The sequence below is a fragment of the Crassostrea angulata genome, chromosome 5, assembly GCF_025612915.1.
Source record: "Crassostrea angulata isolate pt1a10 chromosome 5, ASM2561291v2, whole genome shotgun sequence".
NCBI classification, from domain to species: domain Eukaryota; kingdom Metazoa; phylum Mollusca; class Bivalvia; order Ostreida; family Ostreidae; genus Magallana; species Magallana angulata.
The window spans coordinates 18,977,220-18,989,557 of record NC_069115.1 but is presented as its reverse complement, the minus strand read 5'-3'; positions in this window follow the sequence as shown (position 1 = coordinate 18,989,557).

Genomic DNA, 12,338 nt, shown 5'->3' with positions numbered 1-12,338 from the left:
GCTAAAAAAAATGAGGTTAACAATCTGCAACCAAAACTTGTTTGTTATCCATTCCAACGATCTCTTCCAGATAAATCAAGAACGGTAACAAATTTCTAAACTTTTTACACAAAATGTATTGAATTCAAAAGACCTCTTATTTGATATAAAAAAAAATGGGGTTGGTCCCTCAGTAGTGATCCAATGGGGTGTATAATCCTTCACCCATCGCTCTTTTAGATCACATCTGCATTTCTTGATATGTTTCGTTGATGAAGATGAAAGGCAAGGTCATTTCCTCTTCTAAAAATCGGACGGAAGACCTCCTCGTTGCTCGCAACGAGATCGTGTCTAGTTATTAGGGTCTTCCGTTTTCAACGGAAGACCCTCTTGTTATTCTTCGGTTTCTTTCTATTATTAGGGTCTTCCGTTTCCAACGGAAGACCCTTTTGTTTTTCTACGGTTTCTTTTTTTTCTTATTCTTATTATTCTTATTCTTTTTATTTTTTTTCCAACTCGAATATTTCAAAAACGCTTGCATCGATTGCTTTGAAATTTTCAGGTTTTAGGTGTTTTTAAAAGATCTCTATGATATGAAAAAAATTTTTGATGACGTCATCAAATTCGTCAGATATTGACGTTTTTCACGTTTTAAAATGTGATTTTGTCCGGAGCTTTTCTCCTTTTTGATATAAGGTAAAGCTATGAGATTTACAGAGAAGGTAGAACTATCGTTTTACTTATGACATAAGGCTGGAAACTCAATTCGGACACTTCCGGTCGAAACCGGAAGCAAAACCAATTTTTTTGAATTTTCATGTTTTTCAATTTTAAAACTTTTACGTACGTATCTTACAGTATTTTTCATGCTGAGTTCAAAACTGAAATCCTTTTTTGAATCGGAAGATGCATTACAGAGATATCGGGGTTTAAAAATTGATTTTTCCGGAAATTTTGATTCCACGTCCTTGGTTTAAAAAATAGCGTTATATTCAAAGTAAAATTAACTCGTACCAAAAATAGTTGTTAAGTCGTACTTGATCACATTCGGATTTTTTTTTTTGGTAAACTCGTTCTTGAAATCGGAAAGGTTTTTGTTAAGTCGTACCTAAATCATTTGGATTTTGTTAAGTCGTACCAGAAATAATTCGATTTTTTTCATCTTTTTATTTTAGTTACTTTTGTTATTGGTTTAGGAGCTCTGCTTCTTACAGGAACTTCTAGCTTTACTTCCGACATTAAAGGAAGACCCACTCGTTGCTTTGCAACGAGCTTTGCTCTAGTTATTATTATTAGGGTCTTCCGTCTTCAGCGGAAGACCCTCTTGTTATTCTTCGGTTTCTTTTTATTATTATTATTATTATTCTTTTTCTTTTCTTCTGACTCCTTTTTTGCTTCATAACTCAAAAGGTTTTTAACCGATTTTGATGAAATTTTCAGAGATTTTTGCAAGTTGGCGTCCCTCAAAAATGTTAAAGTTTTAAAGAGAAAGTCACTTCCATTTTGACGTGACGTCATTTTTAAAAATTTCAAAAAGTCATTTTGTCCCGGACTTTTCTCAAAAATGCTTTAAGATAGAGGCTTGAAATTTTCAGTGGTTATGATTTGGTCGATTTACCTCTGTAATAAGGCTCGAAATGAAAATCTGTCACTTCCGGTCGAAACCGGAAGTGAAACAAATTTTTCGAAAAAATGAATTTTCTGTTCAAATCAAAAATGAATATGTTTTTTGTAGAGTTTAATAAGCTGAATCTAACACTGAAAGCCGTTTTTAAATCGGACGATGCCTTACAGAGATATCTGGGTTTAAAAACTGATTTTTCCGGAAATTTTGATTCCACCTCCTTGGTTTAAAAAATAGCGTAATGTTTATAGTTAAGTTAACTCGTACCAAAAATATTTGTTAAGTTGTACTTAAACACATTCGGATTTTTTTTGTTAAGTCGTTCTTGAAATCAAATTGGTTTTTGTTAATTCGTACTTAAAATCATTCGGGTTTTGTTAAGTCGTACCAGGAATAATTCGATTTTTTTCATCTTTTTAGTTTAGTTACTCTTGTTATTGGTTTAAGAGCTCTGCTTCTTACAGGAACTTCCAGCTTTACTTCCCATATTAACGGAAGACCCACTCGTTGCTTTGCAACGAGCTTTGCTCTAGTTCTTTTTATTTTTTTTTCTGACTCCTTTTCGGCTTTATAACTCAAAAAGTTTACAACCGATTTTGATGAAATTTTCAGAGGTTGTGTGCAACTATAATACCTCAAAGTTTGTGAAGTTTCTTTGAAAACGTCGCTTCCGTTTTTACGTTACGTCATTTTTAAAATTTTCAAAAAGTCATTTTGTCCGCGGCGTTTCTCAAAAACGCTTTCAGATAGAGGCTTGAAATTTTCAATGGTTATGATTTAATCGATTTACCTCTGTAATAAGGCTGGAAATGAAAATCTGTCACTTCTGGTCGAAACCGGAAGTGAAACAAATTTTTCGAAAAAATGAATTTTCTGATCAAATCAAAAACGAATATGTGTTTTATAGAGCTTATCAAGCTGAATCTAACACTGAAAGCCGTTTTGAATTCGGACGATTCATTAAAGAGATATCGGGATTTAAAAATTGATTTTTCCGGAAATTTTGATTCCGCGTTTTTGGTTAAGAAATTAGTATCAAGTTCTTGGTTAAATTAACTTGTACCTAAAAATTAATTGTTAAGTCGTACTGTAACACATTCGGATTTTTTTTGTTAAGTCGTTCTTGAAATCGGAAAGGTTTTTGTTAAGTCGTACGTAAAATTATTCGGTTTTTGTTAAGTCGTACCAGGAATAATTCGATTTTTTCATCTTTTTATTTAAGGTACTCTTGTTATTGGTTTAAGAGCTCTGCTTTTTACAGGAATTTCTAGTTTTACTTCCGACATTAACGGAAGACCCACTCGTTGCTTTGCAACGAGCTTTGCTCTAGTTATTATTATTCTTTTTCTTTTCTTCTGACTCCTTTTTTGCTTCATAACTCAAAAGGTTTTTTTACCGATTTTGATGAAATTTTCAGAGATTTTTTCAAGTTGGCGTCCCTTAAGAATGTTAAAATTTTTAAGAGAACGTCACCTCCGTTTTGACGTGACGTCATTTTTAAAAATTTCAAAAAGTCATTTTGTCCCGGATTTTTCTCAAAAACGCTTTAAGATAGAGGCTTGAAATTTTCAATGGTTATGAATTGATCGATTTACCTCTGTAATAAGGCTCGAAATGAAAATCTGTCACTTCCTGTCGAAACCGGAAGTGAAATAAATTTTTCGAAAAAATGAATTTTCTGATCAAATCAAAAATGAATATGTGTTTTATAGAGCTTATCAAGCTGAATCTAACACTGAAAACCGTTTTAAAATCGGACGATTCATTAAAGAGATATCGGGGTTTAAAAATTGATTTTTCCGGAAATTTTGTTTCCGTGTCCTTGGTTTAAAAAATAGCGTAATGTTTAAAGCAGAATTAACTCGTACCAAAAATTATTGTTAAGTCGTACTTGAACAATTCGGGTTTTTTTTGTTAAGTCGTTCTTGAAATAGGAAAGGTGTTTGTTAAGTCGTACTTAAAATCATTCGGATTTTGTTAAGTCGTACCAGGAATAATTCGATTTTTTCATCTTTTTATTTTAGTTACTCTTGTTAATGGTTTAAGAGCTCTGCTTCTTACAGGAACTTTCAGCTTTACTTCCGACATTAACGGAAGACCCACTCGTTGCTTTGCAACGAGCTTTGCTCTAGTTATTATTATTATTCTTTTTCTTTTCTTCTGACTCCTTTTTTGCTTCATAACTCAAGAGTTTTTTAACCGATTTTTATGAAATTTTCAGAGATTTTTGCAAGTTGGCGTCCCTCAAAAGTTTTAAAATTTTAAAGAGAACGTCACTCCCGTTATGACGTGACGTCATTTTTAAAAATTTAAAAGTCATTTTGTCCCGGACTTTTCTCAAAAACGCTTTAAGATAGAGGCTTGAAATTTTGAATGGTGATGATTTGATCAATTTACCTCTGTAATAAGGCTGGAAATAAAAATCTATTACTTCCGGTCGAAACTGGAAGTAAAACAAATTTTTCGAAAAAATGAATTTTCTGATTTAATCAAAAATGTATATGTGTTTTGTAGAGCTTATTAAGCTGAATCTAAAACTGAAAACCGTTTTAAAATCGGACGATGCATTACAGAGATATCGGGGTTTAAAAATTGATTTTTCCGGAAATTTTGATTCCGCGTCTTTGGTTTAAAAAATAGCGTAATGTTCAAAGTAAAATTAACTCGTACCAAAAATAATTGTTAAGTCGAACTGTAACACATTCGGATTTTTTTTGTTAAGTCGTTCTTGAAATCGGAAAGGTTATTGTTAAGTCGTACTTAAAATCATTCGTATTTTGTTAAGTCGTACCAGGAATAATTCGATTTTTTTCATTTTTTTATTTTAGTTACTTTCAGCTTTACTTCTGACATTAACGGAAGACCCACTCGTTGCTTTGCAACGAGCTTTGCTCTAGTTCTTTTTATTTTTTTTTCTGACTCCTTTTCGGCTTTATAACTCAACAAGTTTACAACCGATTTTGATGAAATTTTCAGAGGTTGTGGGCAACTATAATACCTCAGAGTTTGTCAAGTTTCTTTGAAAACGTCACTTCCGTTTTTATGTTACGTCATTTTTAAAATTTTCAAAAAGTCATTTTGTCCGCGGCGTTTCTCAAAAACGCTTTAAGATAGAGGCTTGAAATTTTCAATGGTTATGATTTAATCGATTTACCTCTGTAATAAGGCTGGAAATGAAAATCTGTCACTTCCGGTCGAAACCGGAAGGGAATCAAATTTTTCGAACAAATGAATTTTCTGATCAAATCAAAAATGAAAATGTGTTTTATAGAGCTTATTTAGCTGAATCTAACACTGAAAGCCGTTTTAAAATCAGATGATGCATTACAGAGATATACGAGTTCAAAAAATGATTTTTCCGGAAATTTTGATTCCGCGTTTTTGGTTAAGAAATTAGTATCAAGTTCTTGGTTAAATTAACTTGTTCCTTAAATTAATTGTTAAGTCGTACTGTAACACATTCGGATTTTTTTTGCTAAGTCGTTCTTCAAATCGGAAAGGTTTTTGTTAAGTCGTACGTAAAATTATTCGGTTTTTGTTAAGTCGTACCAGGAATAATTCGATTTTTTCATCTTTTTATTTAAGGTACTCTTGTTATTGGTTTAAGAGCTCTGCTTCTTACAGGAACTTCCAGCTTTACTTCCGACATTAACGGAAGACCCACTCGTTGCTTTGCAACGAGCTTTGCTCTAGTTAGGGACTTCCGTTTCCAACGGAAAACCCTCTTGTTATTCTATTGTTTCTTTTTATTATTATTATTATTCTTTTTCTTTTCTTCTGACTCCTTTTTTGCTTCATAACTCAAAAGTTTTTTAACCGATTTTGATGAAAATTTCAGAGATTTTTGCACAATAGCGTCCCTCAAAAATGTAAAAGTTTTAAAGAGAACGTCACCTCTGTTTTGACGTGACGTCATTTTTAAAAAAATAAAAGTCATTTTGTCCCGGACTTTTCTCAAAAACGCTTTAACATAGAGGCTTGAAATTTTCAATGGTTAAGATCTGGTCGATTTACCTCTGTAATAAGGCTCGAAATGAAAATCGGTCACTTCCGGTCGAAACCGGAAGTGAAACAAATTTTTCGAAAAAATGAATTTTCTGATCAAATAAAAAATGAATATGTGTTTTGTAGAGCTTATTAAGCTGAATCTAACACTGAAAACCGTTTTAAAATCGAACGATGCATTACAGAGATATCGGGGTTTAAAAATTGATTTTTCCGGAAATTTTGATTCCGCGTCCTTGGTTTAAAAAATAGCGTTATGTTCAAAGTAATATTAACTCGTACGAAAATAATTGTTTAGTCGTACTTGAACACATTCGGATTTTTTTTGTTAAGTCGTTCTTGAAATCGGAAAGGTTTTTGTTAAGTCGTACTTAAAATCATTCGGATTTTGTTAAGTCGTACCAGGAATAATTCGATTTTTTCATCTTTTTTATTTTACTTTCTCTTGTTACTGGTTTAAGAGCTCTGCTTGTTACAGGAACTTCCAGCTTTACTTCCAACATTAACGGGAGACCCACTCGTTGCTTTGCAACGAGCTTTGCTCTAGTTATTATTCTTTTTCTTTTCTTCTGACTCCTTTTTTGCTTCATAACTCAAAAGGTTTTTAACCGATTTTGATGAAATTTTCAGAGATATTTGCAAGTTGGCGTCCCTCAAAAATGTTAAAGATTTAAAGAGAACGTCACTTCCGTTTTGACGTGACGTCATTTTTAGAAATTTTAAAAAGTAATTTTGTCCCGGACTTTACTCAAAAACGCTTTAAGATAGAGGCTTGATATTTTCAATGGTTATGATTTAATCGATTTACCTTTGTAATAAGGCTCGAAATGAAAATCTGTCACTTCCGGTCGAAACCGGAAGTGAAACAAATTTTTCGTTTTAAAATCGGACGATGCATTACAGAGATATCGGGGTTTAAAAATTGATTTTTCCGGAATTTTTTATTCCGCGTCCTTGGTTTAAAAAATAGCGTAATGTTCAAAGTAAAATTAACTCGTACCAAAAATAATTGTTAAGTCGTACTTGAACACAATCGGATTTTTTTTGTTAAGTCGTTCTTGAAATCGGAAAGGTTTTTGTTAATTCGTACTTAAAATCATACGGATTTTGTTAAGTCGTACCAGGAATTATTCGATTTTTTTCATCTTTTTATTTTAGTTACTCTTGTTATTGGTTTAGGAGCTCTGCCTCTTACAGGAACTTCCAGCTTTACTTCCGACATTAACGGAAGACCCACTCGTTGCTTTGCAACGAGCTTTGCTCTAGTTATTATTTTTTTTCTTTTTCTTTTTTTTCTGACTCCTTTTCGGCTTCATTACTCAAAAAGTTTTCAACTAATTTTAAGGAAACTTGCAGGGATTATGTGTAATTATAATGCCTCAAAGATGTTAAAGTTTCCATAACAACGTCACTTCCGTTTTGACGTTACGTCAATTTTAAACTTTAAAAAAAGCCATTTTGTCCGCGACGTTACTCAAAAACGCTTTAAGACAGAGTCTTGACATTTTCTGTGGTTATGAATTTGGCAATTTACATGTGCAATAAGGCTGGAAATGAAAATCCGTCACTTCCAGTCGAAACCGGAATTGAAACAAATTTTTCCAAAAAATGAATTTTCTGATCATATAAAAAACGTATACGAATTCTGTAGAACTTTTTAAGCTGAACCTAATACTGAAATCCGTTTGAAAATTAGACAATGCATTATAGAGATATCGGGGTTTAAAAATTGATTTTTCCGGAAATTTTGATTCCGCGTCTTTGGTTTAAAAAATAGCGTAATGTTCAAAGTAAAATTAAATCGTACCAAAAATAATTGTTAAGTCGAACTGTAACACATTCGGATTTTTTTTGTTAAGTCGTTCTTGAAATCGGAAAGGTTATTGTTAAGTCGTACTTAAAATCATTCGTATTTTGTTAAGTCGTACCAGGAATAATTCGATTTTTTTCATTTTTTTATTTTAGTTACTCTTGTTATTGGTTTAAGAGCTCTGCTTCTTACAGGAACTTCCAGCTTTACTTCTGACATTAACGGAAGACCCACTCGTTGCTTTGCAACGAGCTTTGCTCTAGTTCTTTTTTTTCTTTTTCTGACTTTTTTCGAGCGTCATTTCTCAAAAACTACTCAACCGATTTGCACGAAATTTTCAGGAGTGATAGAACAACGTCGTCGCTACATATTATTAAATTTTCAAATGATGACGTCACTTCCGGTTTCAGATATAGACGATTTTGTAAATTTTTAAGGGTCATTTTGTCCACGCATCTCCTCCGAAACTAATCAAGGTAGAAGCTTAAAATTTTCAGGGATTGTAGATGAATGTCTGTAGATGTACCCCCATGCTTCCCATTATGAAAATTGTTCAAGGCCTTGAAGCTCGCCTGAACCTGAAAATTAGTACCAAATTTTTTCACGAAATTTTTGCACATTTTCTGTAATACCTTTCGATGTGTACATATTTTGTTAAAACATGTAATGTAAAAGTTGCTCCAAATTACAAGGGCTTTCATTTGATATCAAGAAAAAGGAGCTGGCCCCTCAAATTAGGGGCCAAGAGGGCTCTAAATTATTCTTACATTAACTCTTTACTGAACAATAATTTGTTATTAGTTATAGAAGAAACAATTTTCATTGTACAGCTGTTTATCTATACAGTACCATATTTAAGCCATTTGTTACGTAATGAGGGGTTTCAAGGGGCCAGAAGTTCAAAACTATGATCATTAATATCTGAAAAAGGAGAAATATTTTTAAAAGCAATGTAGCACAAAAGTTGCTCAAAATAATGTTTTGTTCAATATGCAACTTTAAATGATTTTGTTTATGACCCCATTTAGGAGTTAAAGGGTCGGCCCCTAAAACACATTTGTACAGATATCTCAAGAACCGTTAACATTTCATGAACACTTGTACAACAAAATATGTTTATATTTACAAGACCTTTCATTTGATATCAAGAAAAAGGGGCTGGCCCCTCAAATTAGGGGCCAAGAGGGCTCTAATGTCTTCTTACAATAAGTCTTTACTGAAAAATAATTTGTAATTAATTATAGAAGCAAAAATGTTCATTGTACAGCTGTTTATCTATACAGTACCATACTTAAGTCATATATTACGTAATAAGGGATTTCAAGGGGCCAGAATTCAAAACATTGATCATTAATATCTGAAAAAGGAGAAATATTTTGAAAAGCAATGTAGAACAAAAATTGTTCAAAATAATTTTCTTAACAATATGATACCAAAAATTTTGTTGTTAGTGGCCCCGGTAAGGGGTTTAAGAGTCGGCCACTAAAACATAGTTGTTTAGATATATCGAGAACGGTTTACAATTCGTGAACACTTGTAGAACAAAACATGTTTATATTAGCGAGACCTTTTATTTGATATCAAGAAAAAGGGGCTGACCCCTCAAATTAGAGGCCAGAAGGGCTACTAAGTGTTTTTATAATAACTCTCTTCTGACCAATAATTTGATATTAATCATCAAGCAACAAAGGAGCTTTTATTAAACTTAATTTCAAACTGAAATCCGTTTTAAGATCGGACGATGCATTGCAGAGAAATCGGGGTTTAAAAATTGATTTTTCCGGAAATTTTGTTTCCGCGTCCTTGGTTTAAAAAAAAGCGTAATGTACAAAATAAAATTAACTCTTACCGAAAATGATTGGTAGGTCGTACTTGAACACATTCCGAATTTTTTTGTTAAGTCGTTCTTAAAATCAAAAAGGTTTTTGTTAATTTGTGCTTAAAATAACTCGGATTTTGTTAAGTCGTACCAGGAATAATTCGATATTTTTTATCTTTTTATTTCAGTTACTCTTGTTATTGGTTTAAGAGCTCTGCTTCTTACAGGACTCCCAGCTTTACTTCCGGCATTAACAGAAGACCCACTCGTTGCTTTGCAACGAGCTTTGCTCTAGTTCTTCTTCTTTTCTTCTAGACGTTTCTTTAAACTGTAATATCTCAATTGTTTGTCATTAGATTTTATTCAAATTTTCAGGGTTTATTGTAAATGACAATAGCTTACTATAGCAAAAAACATGGTGAAATCGCTACTTCCGGTCTTGAGTTATTCCCCTTTGAATATTTTTTTAATGGGTCTCGTGTACCTGCAAAGGCTCCGAGTAGATCCGTAGCAAGTAGTTTTCATTAACAAATCTTTAATGTAGACATCTTGAACGTTGTCCTCCTAGTTTTACATGTTTGATTAACACACGTATACTGCTTAAAAAATTACATCGAAATTTATGTTTCAAAAAATGTTAAATTTTGCTTATATCTTTGCTCAATAACTTTTTAGCTGTAAATTTTTTCTAGACACATATAGAATAAAAGTTGTGCAGAATATTAAGAGCTTTCATTTGATACCATAAAAAAGGGGCTAGCCCCTAAAATGAGGGGTCTAGATCCCTTAAAAGTCTTTGCTTCATAACTCTTAAACGGTAAATCTTTCGATATGGGCGTCGCTGCAAAATATGTTGTTTGTGACTTTATTGATCTTATAAAACTGTTTTTGTGTTCGGGTATTGCATAATATGAGGGTAAAAAGTAATACGTCTTGACCAGTACTCGCGGCAATTTGGCCAAGTTAACGAATCTCTCCCTCGCCCGCGGCCGAGAAAATCGGTCACCATGGTCGCGGCTGGGCTACCTAGCGGTCAGCGGTTATCTAATACACGAGAGTTGCGTCTCTCATAAATGAGTTTATTTAGTCGCAAACTCAAAAATTGTTTTAGTTTTGATTACACATAAAAGTTTATGGACTAAAAGATTGGATGTCAATTAAGAAATCGTTCAGTTAATTAATAAAAGCAATGTCATTCTCAATCTAAAGCAATATCAGACATAGATCAATTGTGGGTTTTAAGTTTAAAATAAAGAACTTCTGTTTGATAGAATATGGTCATTATACTGCAAACTTTTCAAATCTTCCTGGGTTCTGAGCTGTGCGTGTCTGTGCGTTGTACCTTTACGTAATCTATCCTTCGTCCACGGCCGAGAAGATCAGCCACGGCTGCACTACTAGCGGTAAGCGGTTATCTAATACACAGGATTCGCACACCGCGACGCACACTTAGATGAAGATGAACGTGTTTGAGTTTATATAGCCGTAAATACAAGAACTGTTTTAATTTTATATTATAAAAGTTTGTCCATCTTGTATTTATTTAATTAAACATTTGAGTGTAACTGAATATTAATGAAAGATATTACTCCAAATCGGAAACATAGTCAGACATAAATTAATGGTTGGTTTGTATATCTAAAAAATTTTAATCCCCCCCCCCCCAAAAAAAAAATATCTAAAACCGCGAGTGGACAAGTGATCTGCGGTCGGCTCGTGTTCTTCTACATGTACCTTATCACGCGTTCATGTTTCATATTTTGCACGGATAGAACTATATTTTATTATGTTTTCAACTATCATATAGATTAATGACGAAAATAAATGAATTTATTTTACTTGTACAGTTGATTAAGCATTGATTTAATTATACGATAGCGTACAAGGTAGTTTAAAAATCAAATCAAATTATAATCAAAGTTCCATGTTACATGTTTGCGGTAGGTGCTAGCACGATAAAAGAATGTCCTGAATTGTCCTGAACTGAGGCATTTGATGATTATTTAAAAGAATATTCACATGAGTTTTAAACAACTTAAGATTAGATTCTATCAGTCACATATTAATCACTCTGTAGTTTTTCTACATGGTTGTTCGTTTCAGTGTGGAAGCGAACTCAGTGCTGCGTTCCCCCCTCCTCCCGCCCCTCTGACAAGTGCTCGCGCTGGATTTTTTTAAATTAGCGAAAAGATATCCAGATCTGTCGAAAATCATTTTTGGTGACTTCTTCTTATGTGTAACATTTTCTCCCCAACGTGTTGCATTTTCCCACCCGTGTGTTTATTCGGTCAGTCTGTGTTAAATCATTCGCCACGTGCAACCGAAGATCTTGTGTCGCTTCAGCGCACACAACTCAGAACATATGTAATTGAGTAACAGTTGGAAGGGTTCTTTTATAAACAATAAGACTATTATTCAAAGTCAATCATCTTCACATTAAAGATGTGAAATCGTAACCTAAGAATGTGGCTAATAAATTAACCTGTTGAACACGCTAAACTTTTATGGTTATGAACATAATAATTCATAATATATTATAATTAAAAGTTTGAAGACAAAGAAAATTTTGTCCTTGGGAAATACGACTACATTAAGCAATGCAGTCGATCACCATAGAAATCATCAAAGTATTGCAACTGTCGACGGATTTCTTATTTCTTTGAAAGACCATGATAATTCACTTGACTTGCAGACTATAATATAGCGACATATCTGTCTCCCAAAAATATATGCGCTTCTCAAAGTTACACTTAAGTGAGATAGATGTGCGTTATTGGGAATTTTATTTATTGCTAATTGTATGAAAATTGATTAAAAAAAACAAATTTTATTTGAAGTTGTGTATTATGAGGTTGTAATGCAACTTAATTTACTTACAAGGTTAGCTACAGCCAGTGGAATATAGGTGGATTTTATGTGAACAATGAATACCCAATATATTAAAATACAAGATAAATAGTTTCCAAAACTATAATGCTATTATGCTTGTGTATATGAAGGTTGCACCCTCATTTGTATGGCTGTAGGTGAGGAGGTATAGGTGTATCGATGTACAAACAATGTTTGACTGCACATACGGATTCCGGACCATGGCTACAGAC